The sequence below is a fragment of the Natator depressus genome, chromosome 2 (genome assembly GCF_965152275.1).
Source record: "Natator depressus isolate rNatDep1 chromosome 2, rNatDep2.hap1, whole genome shotgun sequence".
Taxonomy (NCBI): Eukaryota; Metazoa; Chordata; order Testudines; family Cheloniidae; genus Natator; species Natator depressus.
The window spans coordinates 71643394-71658870 of record NC_134235.1 but is presented as its reverse complement, the minus strand read 5'-3'; the positions used below and the strand labels follow the sequence as shown (position 1 = coordinate 71658870).

The 15477-nt window shown below is 39.9% G+C and overlaps 1 pseudogene; it reads left to right on the top strand.

The window, feature by feature from the left end:
• Nucleotides 1-15074, top strand: part of LOC141981427 (chloride channel protein C-like) — a 102748-nt pseudogene extending 87674 nt beyond the window's left edge.
• Nucleotides 15075-15477: the final 403 nt, after the last annotated feature.

The following is a 15477-nucleotide window of genomic DNA, read 5'->3' as shown; positions in this document are numbered from 1 at the left end:
GATGCAGAGTGTATGTGCTTAACTCACAAAGCTAAATTAAAAAGATATGCAGCCACATGTGGGTGGCTTTTAGGCAAGTGCAGACTGTTAAATGTTGAAATCAAATATGGGCATGGGGAAAACTGGTGTGTGTATGGAAAGACTGATCACATATTTTGTTCTATAGTTTAAATGTGTGGTTAAGTTCTAAAATTGAAAATCTGGATGGTAACAAACCAGATTTTGGGGGAGAGGAACAAATACGAATCCAATTCTGGGCTTTTGCCCATTTCTAGAATCAAACCAAATGGAACCTTTTGAAGATTCAGAAATATTAAGTTTGCATTTCCCCATTTCTTTTCCAATTTTGGTGTGATCTCTGCATTTTCACGTTGAGGCTAGGACTATGTCTATTTATTCATTCTCTCATTTACTTATTGCAGTGATGGGGTCCTAATAAATATGTATCTGAGAACTTTGCAACCTTTAAATATTTGACTTCATAACATGCCGTTGAGGTAGGGAAGATGATCCTCATTTTACAGAGTTGGAAACTGAGGCACTGAGATTAAATTTCTTGCCCCAGGTCACATGAGAAGCTTGTGGCATAGACAGTTTGTGATCCCAAAATTTGAGGATCCAAGTCCAGTGCATCACCCACAAGACCATCCCTTTGGAAGTCCGAGTGCCAAAATCTAATCAAAGACTGTTCTTACACAGTTTCCAGCCCAAGTTTGTAGGCTCAAGTGGTTTGGATAAACACTGGCAATTTTGGCTGCTTAACCTGAACTGACCCTCTAACCGTTCTGAGATTTTCCTGTCATAAATGAAAAATCTAAGCTCTCTAGCTATGCCCTATACCCAGGGATCTAATCCTCCCCAAACTGAATAAATCATTTTCCCATTTTACAAAAATGTCCGTTTTTCCACAATTTAAAGAAACACACGTGAAAACCATCTTTCCTAGTTTAACAGCAGCTATGTTAATACAAAGCATATAAATGACTCAGAGAAGCAGGCCTATTCGTCTCAAACTGGTTATCCCTCTTATAGTTGTATGCATAAAGTCTCTCCCATTGCATTATCTTGTGAAGGCCAAATTACCGTGAGTGTTAGAAAAAGTGCTTAACTTTTACTGAGTAGTACAGTTATGATCCAGTCCTGCTGAGGGTTTCCTGTAGGGTGCTGAGCACCCATAATTCTTATTGACTTCTGTAAAAAGTTGAAGGTACATGGTGGCAGATCATAGAATCATAGAATCATAGAATATCAGGGTTGGAAGGGACCCCAGAAGGTCATCTAGTCCAACCCCCTGCTCGAAGCAGGACCAATCCCCAACTAAATCATCCCAACCAGGGCTTTGTCAAGCCTGACCTTAAAAACCTCTAAGGAAGGAGATTCTACCACCTCCCTAGGTAACGCATTCCAGTGTTTCACCACCCTCTTAGTGAAAAAGTTTTTCCTAATATCCAATCTAAACCTCCCTCATTGCAACTTGAGACCATTACTCCTCGTTCTGTCATCTGTTACCATTGAGAACAGTCTAGAGCCATCCTCTTTGGAACCCCCTTTCAGGTAGTTGAAAGCAGCTATCAAATCCCCCCTCATTCTTCTCTTCTGCAGACTAAACAATCCCAGCTCCCTCAGCCTCTCTTCATAAGTCATGTGCTCAAGAACCCTAATCATTTTTGTTGCCCTTCGCTGGACTCTCTCCAATTTATCCACATCCTTCTTGTAGTGTGGGGCCCAAAACTGGACACAGTACTCCAGATGAGGCCTCACCAGTGTCGAATAGAGGGGAACGATCACATCCCTCGATCTGCTCGCTATGCCCCTACTTATACATCCCAAAATGCCATTGGCCTTCTTGGCAACAAGGGCACACTGTTGACTCATATCCAGCTTCTCGTCCACTGTCACCCCTAGGTCCTTTTCCGCAGAACTGCTGCCTAGCCATTCGGTCCCTAGTCTGTAGCGGTGCATTGGATTCTTCCATCCTAAGTGCAGGACCCTGCACTTATCCTTATTGAACCTCATCAGATTTCTTTTGGCCCAATCCTCCAATTTGTCTAGGTCCTTCTGTATCCTATCCCTCCCCTCCAGCGTATCTACCACTCCTCCCAGTTTAGTATCATCTGCAAATTTGCTGAGAGTGCAATCCACACCATCCTCCAGATCATTTATGAAGATATTGAACAAAACCGGCCCCAGGACCGACCCCTGGGGCACTCCACTTGACACCGGCTGCCAACTAGACATGGAGCCATTGATCCTCAGTTGCAGGAAACCGACATAGCTCCATTGATTTCAATGGAGCTTTTACAACTTACACCAGCTAAGGATAGGATTGATGATTTTGGCTGGACATATCCCTGGAGGTTTCATCACATGACCTAATCTTTAATTAAAGATTAGCAGTCCTGGAGAGTTGGCAACCCTAACTAAGGATTTGCCTGCCAGTGCATTGGATGGGGCAATCAGCAGCACCCCTACACAATCAGGGTCATTAGAGACCACAGAGGGGCTTCTGTCTCATTTTATCATCCTATTTTGAAATTTATCTCCTTTACTTTACAAAAAGCATAGCTAGGATATGGAGCCTGGCCCAAAGCCCATTGAAACCAAGACTTGTCACTGGACCTTTGGATCATGCCTTAATGAAGATGCAACAGAGAAGCGGCTCTTTTTGCAGATGGAGGGATAATTATATTAAGTTCCTTCATTGTGCTCTGCTTCATACATGACACACATTAATTCACAGTCCATATCGAGCCACACATAGACAATAAAATTTCAGAAACAAAATACACACGCAAGAAGCAGTGCAGGTATCTTTGGTGAATTAATGAAGAAAAAATGGGTCTTAAACGTCAGTGAACAAACTGAAATAAATACTCCAGGTTCTCCAATTTTCTCAATAAAATCCATGACTATCCTTTACATTCATGGTGAAAGAATCATGCCCTGAATGGTTTTGCCAGTGATAGGATTGTTTAATCTACTGTCTTTGTATTTATAGCTATTTTTGAGCTTGTGTTCCTCTTATGTCACTCCCCCATGCACAGAATTTGCAGTGTCCTCTGGTAAATGGGCTTTTTTGACAAGAAAAGGGTGACACTCTAAGTTGTCAGATACTTTTAATTCCTGAGTATCATGCCGAATGTGACACTTGGAGGTCGTGATAATAATGTATTATCTTAATTATGTGTATCCTCGTGATGCATGTTTTGTAACAGATATAGTATATCAAACTGCAACAGTGCCTTTGAAATGAGATTCATTACTTAAGGGTTTTCTTCCTTCTTAAATAAACAGAGTAAACGAACAATTGCTGAGTCCAAGTTTGAATCCTAGCACTTCCTGTTAAGTCCAAAAAATAGTGCAAGGAACATGTTTGGTCTGCTCTTTCTAAGGCTTGATGATGTGATAGGAAGGATGTTGTGTGTAACATCAAAGAGTCGTGATGTTATACCTCCAAAGCATGACTTCTGGAGGCCTAAATCAAATAATGTACGCTCATTTTTCTCTTGAATATGGCAGGCTTTAATAGAATTGGATTCTTATCAGAAATGTTCCAACAATTTCCTTCATTGTGTTTCTGTGTGCCTTTTTTGACTAGCCAAATTCCTCTCACTTCTCAAAGCCCTGCTAAGTGACTCCCCACTGAGTTTAGTTAAGAACAGTTGAGCAAATTGCAAGCTGCGAAAACCAGCCAAGAAACCACTGGTGATGAGCAAATGTTTCTGCTCTTTAAGCTCATGGTAAATGTTGCCTGCTTTTTCCTCCAGTCTGACACTGTTAAAGTGGAAAACAAAAGGGTTTGTATCATGGAGAGGCTCAAATCATATCCTGGATATGAACACCTCCAGACTTTGGAAAAGTACCACTATGGATCAGAACTTAGCATTTGGGGCCCATGTCTAGTTGGTATAGCAATGTATCATTGAAAGCCACAGATAGAATTCTGGCCCAGAGATCAACCATAAAGTTTTGCTCCCTGAAGGTGGCTGCATTTCAGTGGTGAATGAAATGATCCCATAGGAGTTGTAAATGAATATCTGGGGGCAGATATTGGCCCCAGGTGTATAATTCACAGTTACTTAATGTGATTTGGAGGCTTGTGAAAAATGTTATATAATGTGAACCAATAAGTATAACTGAACAGGCGATCCTTGCAAGCAGAAGGCATAATACTATTAAAGACCAGACATTACTGGATTTTCATGTTGTCCATGTCCCCAGGCTGTAGTATCTGTTTTGGGGAAGAGTACTTGCTGATCTTCAGAAACAACGGTCTATCAAGAAGAGAAGGAGTACTTTTCTTTTTGCGAATACAGACTAACATGGCTGCTACTCTGAAACCTGTCTATCAAGAGTTATAACTGCACTAGTTAGGTACAGACCGAGGGCTGTCTCAGAGCTTTGCTCTCATTAATAATGTGAAAGTGATTTTAAAAAATGTCAGTGCCAAAAAAGGTTGTTTGGGGGGGATGTGGAGTGAGTAATTTTGTTGCAACAGTAAATATGAGCTATGTTTAGTTATTTACTCATTTTTCTTGGGAGGGGAAAGTGTGTTTAATGGTTGGAGCAGCCGACTGGGACTCAGGGCTCCTGGGACCTCTTCCTGGCTCTGCCACTGATTTACTATGTGACCTTGGGCAAGTCATTTAATCTCTTTGTACCTCATCTGTGAAAAGGGCATATATATATGCCCCAGTTACAGGGATGCTTAATAATCCTAAAGCTCTTTGAGAACCCTGGAAGAAGGGCAAAATATCTCATTTTAAATTTCAGGAAGGTTTGATGAAAAGTGTTTTACAAAATACTGAACAAATAGAAGAGAAGAGAGGCTGAGGGAACTGGGCTTGTTTAGTCTGCAGAAGAGAATAGTGAGGGGGGATTTGACAGCAGCTTTCAACTACCTGAAGGGGGGTTCCAAAGAGGATGGAGGTAGGCTGTTCTCAGTGGTGGCAGATGACAGAACAAGGAGCAATGGTCTCAAGTTGCAATGGGGGAGCTCTAGGTTGGATATTAGAAAACACTATTTCACTAGCAGGGTGGTGAAGCACTGGAATGGGTTACCTAGGGAGGTGGTGGAATCTCCATCCTTAGAGGTTTTTAAGGCCTGGCTTGACAAAACCCTGGCTGGGATGATTTAGTTGGTGTTGGTCCTGCTTTGAGCAGGGGATTGGACTAGATGACCTCCTAACGTATCTTCTAACCCTAATATTCTATGATTATCTGCCATAACACAAGATTGAGAAACACGGTCTCCTGGAGATTATCTTGAGTACACCAAGAACAACTTGAATCACTATTAAACTGGATCAGCAAATCTATAGTTACTGTATATTCATCTAAAGCATAAATCCCTCTTTAACTTACTTCCAGGTAACCAAAACTAGTGACTTGGTCATGTCTCTAGCTACTATGGGCAACATGCATTTCTCCCCCCCCGCTTTTATAAAAAGTCCCAGGAATCAGGGGGAAAAACACTATATTGCCAATGTTTTTCATTTTCAAATTCATTAAATATTTTGGTCATTTTTCCTCATAGTCCCCCTTTATTTAAATTTCTCCTACTGTCTACGAATTGAGCTATGCACTGATACGTATCCTGGAAGTTTCTGTCATCATTTCCCACCATAGATGGATCCCCCTCCATTAGTTTCCCCCACTAGCACCAGACATGTGACCCTCCTTCTGGCTGGGGAGAGATGGATGTTCCTCCTGCTGGAGTCTATTATAGTCTTCCCTTATATCAGCCAGGAGGACTGCTAGTACCTTCGAAGGACCCATGCCATTCTGATCATTTTCTGGCTTAGGAAAGTTGGATGTTCCTCCATCTGGGAGCCTGTCAGTGCCTTATCTTCTGTCATCCAGAAGGTTCACTAGAGAGCAGTGATAGCGTTCCTACTGTTTCCTGTCTGGAAGCGAGGGATCTGAGGTTGGGTCTCCATCTTCAACCCTGTGTACGTGAGCATATTACACTCCCCTAGACTCTGCACTCTGAGAACACTGATGGGAGTTTATAACAACAACTTGTGAACTGGAGCTTTGACCCTAATTCTTCTTTCCCCGTTTAGAAAAGTCACCTTGTATTTCAATCTCTTCCCTGCCGAACTCCTGATTAAAAGTTGTGTGATTGCTGTTCCCTGTGTACCTCTGTGGCCACAAATTTTACATATATCGATAAAGATGGCCATTTGAATTTGATTCAGACAGCAAAGATGGATGTCTCACACAGATCGTGGGTGCAATCCTGGTCCCACTGAAGTAATTGCGTTCCAGGATTTCACTCCTTATTTAAACCACAATGAGTCTGAAAGAATTTTACAAACATGGGTCTCATGCTTTAATGTGGACATAAGGTGGAACTGAAAAAATCTGTACAAACAAAGATGACAAACCTGACTCCCTTTGTAACTGCAATTATGACTTGATTGGAACAAACTAGACAGACTACACAAGCAGTTCTTGCCAATCATATTAATTCAGTTAAAAAATAAAAATGTAGAGGAGATAAATCCATTTAAAAAAAATGTAGGTTTGGGAGGAGTTCCACACCAAACCGAAACCCGAAGACATGCACACAATTTTTGTTGGAAATCTAGGAAAGCAAAACTTGCTTTGTATAAATAATGTATTCCCCACTAATATTAGACTTATCATATCTGTATATTTTTAGCATTGTCAGGCACTAGTTTCTGGAGATCATAATCTATTACGTTGGACCTTTTAAAATTTGGCTTTGATGGTGAATGTATTCCTTGTAAAAACTAGGTTAGAGCTATGCATTCTGCTGGAACATGAACCCATCTTTGAAACAGAGACTAACCGTGATTCTCTTTCCTGCTGTCCTCTTCTCCTCCGATGAAGTGAGCTGTAGCTCACGAAAGCTCATGCTCAAATAAATTGGTTAGTCTCTAAGGTGCCACCAGTACTCCTTTTCTTTTTACCAAAGGGTAATCGCTTTTCTTTATTTCTCTATTTGGTTAATTGATGCATATTTGATATGTCCAGGGATTGTACTAGGAATGAAAATAGTTATTAATATGTTGTTAAATAAGTAGTAAAATTATAAACTAAATAAAAGGGGAGCCCATAAACAGCCAGATAAAACTGCAATAAGTTACAGGCGCTCCTGGGAGGCATGCAGGAGTGGAAGCCAGAAATTTTTGTGTTCTAATCCTGGCTCTGACACTGTCCTTAAATCAGCTACTCCAATCTTCTCTCTGTTTCCTGTCTGTAAAATGGGGCAGATAATACTTAGCTCTGTGAGCGTAATCACCTTTGCAAATTGTGAGGTTTAATTAATTTTGGTAAAGCATAACGAAGGTGCAAAGAACTATAGAAGTGCTAAGTATTATTAATTTATCAAAACGAAGAAAGGATTTAAAAAATCCTAAATATGAGCTTGGTAAAAATAAAATTAGGATGTACAGATGCAGATGAAAATCCATCATATGGTTTAGAGTCAAATTAGAAAGGTTTGGAAGGAGAAATAGAATCTTGCCTATTGCAGATAACAGTGGAGAAGTTGCCTGATCCACCACAGATGACCATGCTGCTGAATCGCTACAGTACAGATCCTCAGTATCAGCAACTCTTCATCAATCTGGTAAGAGTGAAGCCAACTCTAAAAACAAACATTTCCTCCATGAACAATGTATTTGTTATATTTTCTCATTTGTTTATGATGGCTGTGTCAGCCGCACTGACTTACATAAACACTGCCAATCCTGGGACGTTACACTCTCAACAAAAGTAGCTGAGTACAAAGAGCATTCCAAAGTTTTAATTCATATTGTATAAACGTAACAGATGTTGATAAAATGAGCCAACAAGAAAATACAACAAAGGAGACCATTTCAAGGGGGCTTTTGATTAAAATACATTCCAGATTGACCAAAAGATACAATGTTAATGGAATAGATCATTTAACTGTCATCATTTGGCTCCTTTAGCATTATAAAGCAAACAGAAAGCATTTCCATGTTTATTTCCTAAATACTGCACCAGAATATTGGGCCCAAGCACATTATAGTTTTTGGTGCACTGTACAAAGCTTAAGAAAAATAAATAATTAAATAAAGCCAGTCTTTGCCTCAATGAGTTTACAATGCACAGAGTAGACAAGGATAAAATGTGGCACCCTGGGAAATTCAGAGTTGGGACTGACTTAGAGGGTTTTTATGTAAAAAAAAAATATATATATTTTGAGCTCTGCTCGAGTTCACTGTAGTGATTCTGATGAACACAAGAATTGCCATACTGGGTCAAACCCGATGTTACCCGGGGTTCTTTCAACCCAAAGCTCTTAGTAACTTTTACTCTGTGCGAGGTGGTGTCAGGAAATAAATCAGGGGAGACACGGCCGTCCGACTGATAGATGGCTGGCACAAAGAGGACAACACAAGAGTGCTTTCACTTAAAGCTAAACTTTACGTAGTCTCCAGCACTTATACACACGTCCGCAAGAGGTTAGTAAAACACCCCCAACCCTTGATAATTACCAAAGCTGAGTGTGGCTCTCGAGTGGCACAGCGGCAGCCCATCTGCCGCTGGGAAACACAAGATGCATCCAGAAAGAGAGAGTCCAGTCCTGAACAGTCCCACTACCTCAAACTTTTCCCCCTTATTTACACATTAGTAATAGAATGACATGTCCCTTAAAGCAAACTTGTTAAGTAAGCAGTTTCAGTGGTCAAGCGAGAGGTTCCTTCTGATTATCGATTAACCAGCTGTGGGTTTTTCCAGAGTTTGCAGCCTTGAGGCCCCAATAGACATTCCTGGGGCACATCCTGCTCTTCTAAGATGCATGTATCAGCAACTTCAACACAGTTCTTATCAGGAAGGACATGGGGTCAAGCTGCCCTTTCTGTGGCACCCAAAAAGCCCCCTCCCCTCCTGCCTTGGTTAAGCTAAACCTGCTGACTTGGCTAATTTACGGCCTGCTGACTTGGCTGCTTTTAGCAATAAGCCATAGTGGTTTCAGGCACTTTACTGGTTTGCCAAAGTCTCCCCGTACACCGAGGTCCATCTAGGTTGGTATTCTGTCTCTGACATTGGCCAGGAACAGGTGCTTCAGAGGAAAGCGTAAGAACCTTGCCTCCCTTCCAAGATAATCTGCCTCTTACATGGATCTCATCCTGATCTGTAATAGTTAGAGATGGGTTTAAACCCTGAGGCATAAGGTTTAATATCCCTTCTACATGTTTGTTATGAATTTTGATAACTCTGTATAGTCTTGATGTCCATATAAATGTCTCATCTCTTTTAGATTCTTGACCTCAGTGACTTCCTGTGACAATGAGTTCCACAGTTTAATCACACATTGAGTGCAAACATATTTCCTTTTATTGTTTTTGAATTTCCTTTCTTTCAGTTTCAGTAAATGTTCACTTGTTCTTGTATTATACTATAGGATTGGGAGAACACAAGTTCCTGATCTACCTTCTTGATATCATTCATTATCTTATTCTGTCCTCTCTGTTTCTCCTTTCCAAAGTAAACGTGACCTTAAGAGCCCCACAGTTCCAACTGGCAAAGGATTCACTGTCATGTAACAGCTACTCTTAACAGGCCTGACAAACTCACTACACCTAACACATTGCTGTCATAGTATTTACCTATAAAGAGTGTCTTGTAAGGTATCAGATGAAAACTGGTAACATAACGGCCATTAATATAATTGTGAAACGTATGTGTTGGTACTATATGAAGAATTACGGATACTCACTGATGATATGCTTTAAAGTCTGTAACCAAACAAAAGCAGAAACAGGTTTTTCCCCAGACGGGAGGGAAGGTAGTTATCTCCCTGTTTCTCATGTAAATTGAGCATTGTGGAGCCAAATACAGTGGGAACTACCTTTACATGGAAGTCAACAGGAAAAGCCAGGTTAATAGGGGTGTGTGAACTCTGCTTGGGAAGACACTGTAATCTGAACCCCAGCGGTTCACCCTGTTTCTGGGAACAAACTCCCTTGGAACTTTGGGAAATATAAGAAGAAGCAAAAGGACGTTCTGTTATCCATTTACTGAGGAGACCCCTGGTAATGAGTAGGGGAAATCATGAAGATCTGGATTTGATTGAAAACCAGCAAGCTCTATAGAAAAACTCTGAGGGTAAGAAAATGGTTTTATCCAAAGGATTTTGTAGCTTGCTAAAGTTATGTTTAGTCTCTTAGAAGTGTGTTGTACTTTTGTTTCATTTGTAACTAATTCTGTTTTCATTATCCTTGCTTTATATCACTTAAACCTCTGTCTTTGTTAATAAACTTCTGTGTTTTATGAGTAGATCTCTGTGCTGTAATATTAGCAAAATGTGAATCAAACAAGCTGGTGTGCACACTCTCTTTGGAGATAGTGGACTTTTTTGGGAAGTTCTATGGCCTGTGTTATGCAGGAGGTCAGACTAGATGGTCACAATGGTCTATTCTGGCCTTAGAATCTATGAAGTTGGTAATTTTTGTGAGTGTCCAGTGACAGGGGCTGGGTACTCCAGGAGAACGATCTTTCAGGGGCTTGGGACCAGGGGTGCATCACGTATTACCTGCAAAGCAAAGTAAGGGCCATCAGAGTCCTGAGAAATTTGTCTGGGATAGCTAGCAAATTGGGCTAACAGGGAGTTTCACCCAGTTTAGCACCAGCAAATCTCTCTCTTACTGAGGTAGAGGCATGATAACCTGTAATTTTGGGCATCCTGAGAAAGGGTCACAAAACAATCTGTCTTTTTAATCTCTTTTTTCATTTGTGAGTTTTCTCAGGCCCTTGATCATTCTCACTGCTCTTCTTTGACCGCCCCTACCCCTTTAGTTCTGCAGTATTCTTTTTGAGATGGGTTGACCAGCATTACACCCAGTATTCCAGATGAGGCCATGCCACTGATATATATACAATTATTATAATATTCTTTGTGTTATTCCATGTCCCATTCCTTATGCATCCTAACACTGTTAGCTTTTTTTTTTCTTTTTTCTACCCACAGCTACACATTAAGCAGAGGTCTTCATTGAGCTGTCTACAGGGAAGCCTAGGTCCCTTTTCTGAGCTGATAAATTTAATTTACGACCTGTAATGCGTATTGGGCTGTCAAGTGATTCAAAATATTAATCACGTGATTCAAAAAATTAATCTCAATTAATCATGTGATTAATTGCACTGTTAAACAATAATTGCATACCATTTATTTCAATATTTTTGGATGTCTTCTATATTTGCCAATATATTGATTTCAATTACAACACAGAATACAAAGCGCACAGTGCTCATTTTATATTTATTTTTTATTACAAATATTTGCACTGTAAAAAAACAAAAGAAATAGTATATTTCAATTCACCTAATTACAAATACTGTAGTACAATCTCTTCATCATGAAAGTTGAACTTACAAATGTAGAATTATATACAAAAAACCCCTGCACTAAATAATAAAATAATGTAAAATTGTATCCAAATACACTCAGTCCTCCTTCAGTCAATCGCTCAGACAAACAAGTTTGGTTACAATTTGCAGGAGATGCTGCTGGCCGCTTCTTGTTTACAATGTCACCTGAAAGTGAGAACAGGCGTTCACATGCCACTGTTGTAGCCGGCGTCGCAAGATATTTACATGCCAGATGTGCTAAAGATTCATATGTCCCTTTATGCTTCAACCACCATTCCAGAGGACATGCATCCATGCTGATGATGGGTTCTGCTTGATAATGATCCAAAGCAGAGCAGACTGACGCATGTTCATTTTCATCATCTAAGTCAGATGCCACCAGCAGAAGGTAGATTTTATTTTTCGGTGGTTCGGGTTCTGTAGTTTCTGCATTGGAGTGTTGCTCTTTTAAGACTTCTGAAAGCATGCTCCACACCTTGTCCCTCTCAGATTTTGGACGGCACTTCAGATTCTTAACCTTGGGTTGAGAGCTGTAGCTATTTTTTAGAAATCTCACATTGGTATCTTCTTTGCATTTTGTCAAATCTGCAGTGAAAGTGTTCTTAAAACGAAAAAAATGTGCTGGATCATCATCCGAGACTGCTATAACACAAAATATATGGCAGAATGTGGGTAAAACGGAGCAGGAGACATACAATTCTCCCCCTAGTTCAGTCACAAATTTAATTAACGCATTATTTTTTTAATGCGCATCATCAGCGTGGAAGCATGTCCTTCGGAATGGTGGCCAAAGCATGAAGGGGCATATGAATGTTTAGCATATCTGGCACATAAATACCTTGCAACACTGGCTACAAAAGTGCCATCTGAACACCTGTTCTCACTTTCTGGTGACGTAAATAAGAAGCAGGCAGCGTTATCTCCCATAAATGTAAACAAACTTGTTTCTCTTAGCGATTGGCTGAACAAGAAGTAGGACTGTAGCATCTCAACAGTGTCCTTATCTTCCTTAATTGCTCTCTTCATCCACTAGTGATCCAGTGAAGTCACTAATCCTTTTGTGAGCTTTCTGCTTCTGAAACATTTAAAGAATTTCATGTTTGTTTTTACACATTTAGTTATCTGCTCCTCAAAATGGTATAGAAATGTGAAGGTAAAAGTAGTTGCTCATTTCCTTCATTGTGGATCATTAATTAGAAATTTCCCTACAGCTGATTAAACTGGCAGTAAGCAAAGATTTTGCTTGGGATTTTTGATAATGAATTTAATTTCCTGCAGCCTCTGAGTTTTCCCTGCTAGTCTCTCAACCACTATTGGCCCTATTTAGTTTGTGAGATTTGACTAGGTTACATCTGGAGAGGTGATGTGACTGCAGACCAGACAAAAGAATACTAAGGAGTATGTTATTATTCAACCACAGTATAGTTATTCTCTAAATAGACTAAATGGAGAATGTGAAGTACATCTGAAAACTTGACTTGGCAAGAAGGTATATTTAAGGCTTCTATTTTTCAACAGATTTGACATTTTTTTTCCTGAACTGACAGCTAAATTGGAAATTTTCATTACAAAAGTTGGTAACCCTAAAGAAGTTCCTTCAAGGGAAAGCATGCACATTTGTTTGGTTTAAGGAAACTACTTTGTCTGTGATGACTATCTGGGCTGCAAGTAGAAGTGGGCAAAATTTTTTGGCCAAAACTTTTTTTCTTTTGCAAAAATGCAGATTCAGTGGCACCGAAACATTTCATGAATTTGTGTGTTTCACTGAATTGTTAATTAAAAATCAAAGAAACACAAACTCCAAAATTCTGAAAAAAGTTGACCCATCTTATTTTGACATTTTTTTAAAATGAAATGTTTCTATATTTTTACTTGAAATAATGTTTTCAAAATTTCTTTTAAGGTTTTTTTAAAAATTCCAGAATGATGATAAGGTTGAAACTGAAACAAAATGTTCTGTTGTTGAAATTAATATTATGTTTGACATGAAACAATTTTTTTTCAATTTTTCAAAATTCCAACAAACTACAAAGTGCATTATTCACTGAGCTTTAATCTTAACTACTAACCAACACTTGCTGATTTCCCTACTAGGTTAATCAGCCAGGTGTTTCTGCATTTTTTATGTTACACCTTGTCCATTTCACACTGTTTTAGTCAGTTTTGCACCAAGAAATATCAAAAGTTTGACAATGGGAAGCAAGGAAATCTGTTTCATAGTACCAGAAAAAGAAACTCTGGCAAATAGCCATATAGCAGGTCAGGGCTAATGGGAGAAAAATGCCTGTAGAAAGAGCTTGAGAGCATATTTGTAGCGTTTCCTTTTGGGTGAAATACACCCTTAACTTAGACATAAGCCAATGCATGGAGTCTCTGGTGGTGGAAAGTCTACTATGGAGGAGTTTGTGGAGGACAAAGTGGCTGTAACCTCACTTTGCCAGGTGGCCTAGATGCCAGAAATGGCTGGGGTGAGGGTATGGGCAGGGCAGTTGAGAGATGCACTGATTCAGTGCAGCAACCTCTTGATGGCCTTTGCTGATAGGCTCCTATAGAGCTCCTGGTCAGAACTCAAGCTGACCTATGAGGATGAATCCTGCTGAGGGCCTCCCTGTTGCAGCAAGGTCCAATTTGTACTTCCTAATACTTTCTGGGTAGATCTTGCCCTTCATTAGTCCTTTTAAAAAAATTATTTTTAAAAGAAATCTGAATGCTTTTGCTCCTCTGGTTCCAATCTACCCACTATCCAAAAATATTCCTGGAGAGACTACAAGACACACCATCCTCAGGTGGGTGTGGGGAGCTTCCACTGATTTCCCTGTGTACCCATATGCACTCAAGGATAGAATTTGGCCCAAGTTATGAGTAGGATGCTGTATGGATAGGTAAGATACAGAAACTTGGTGAACACCTTAAAATACCAATATTTACCTGGGAAACTTACCAAATTAGCTTTAGTTAAATCTAGAAACATTTATGTCTAAGGTGGGATTCAATGATCAGCATTCAGCACCCAGCAGACCTCATAGTATATAATTTTTCTTTTTGTCCTCTCTCATGCAGTATATATTTCTGATTTGCTGATTTTTACTAACATTAACTAAAGAATATTACAGGATGTCATAAATGGGTTGTTTAATGAAAGAGCAATTATTAAACATCTCTTTGACTTAATAAATACTCGGTCATTTACTATTTCCAAACAGGAATTCAGTTCATATCAATGGAGCTCAGCTTAGCTGTTCCAGCCTGTGAGATTTGGTTATATTCCAGTCATAACAGCTTAATGTGAACCTGATCTTTTAGTGGAAAAGAAAGGGCTTATTACTGTGTACTTTATACTGATTTGGGCACAGCTGAAATAAAAGAAAGTGTAGTAATCTAACCCCCCACCACTCATGAAGCCTGCTGCAACAGGAATGGCTACACACTTATTTTCTCCAACCCCCACCTTCTCTCTCTTTGTCTTGCAGGAGCCATACATAAACAAATCAGCGGTGTCAGTTCAGGCTCATTTCTCTCTGCAACGCACATACATCATCTTTCGGACCTTGGGGCTTCGCCACCTGACAGTTGTTGACCTACAGAACCGAGTTGTTGGGATAATAACCAGGAAAGATCTGATGTCTTTCCAGCTGGAGGAGAGGCTGGTGTGCCAGCTGGCATTGCAAAAACGTGACTCAGATGAGCAGCCCCTAGATTAGGAAAAGAGAACAGAACTGTGAATGTTTTGTTTCTTAAGCTTTGTCACTTTATTTTTTGTTTTTCATAAGCCTGCATTCTTCTTAGGTAAAGGAAAATTGGATAAGACTGTACTGTTCGATTCCTTTAGAGCAGGGAAGTTCAAAGGCATCCTACACGGGCCTTTAAATGTATCCTACCACTAGCTCCCTTGAACCATAGGATGATGCCAAAGTTCATTGACTGCAGATTTGACAGGGCTCTGGGTTAGATGGACCATTGGCCTGACCCAGTATGGCTGTTCTTATGTATGTTCTTATATTTTTAAGGCTTGTGAACTAAATCAGGAATTTTCTACTCATCTACCATGGAAGGCAGAAGTACAGTCAGATATGAAGGTTGTGGTTAAAGTGTCCAAAAGCATCT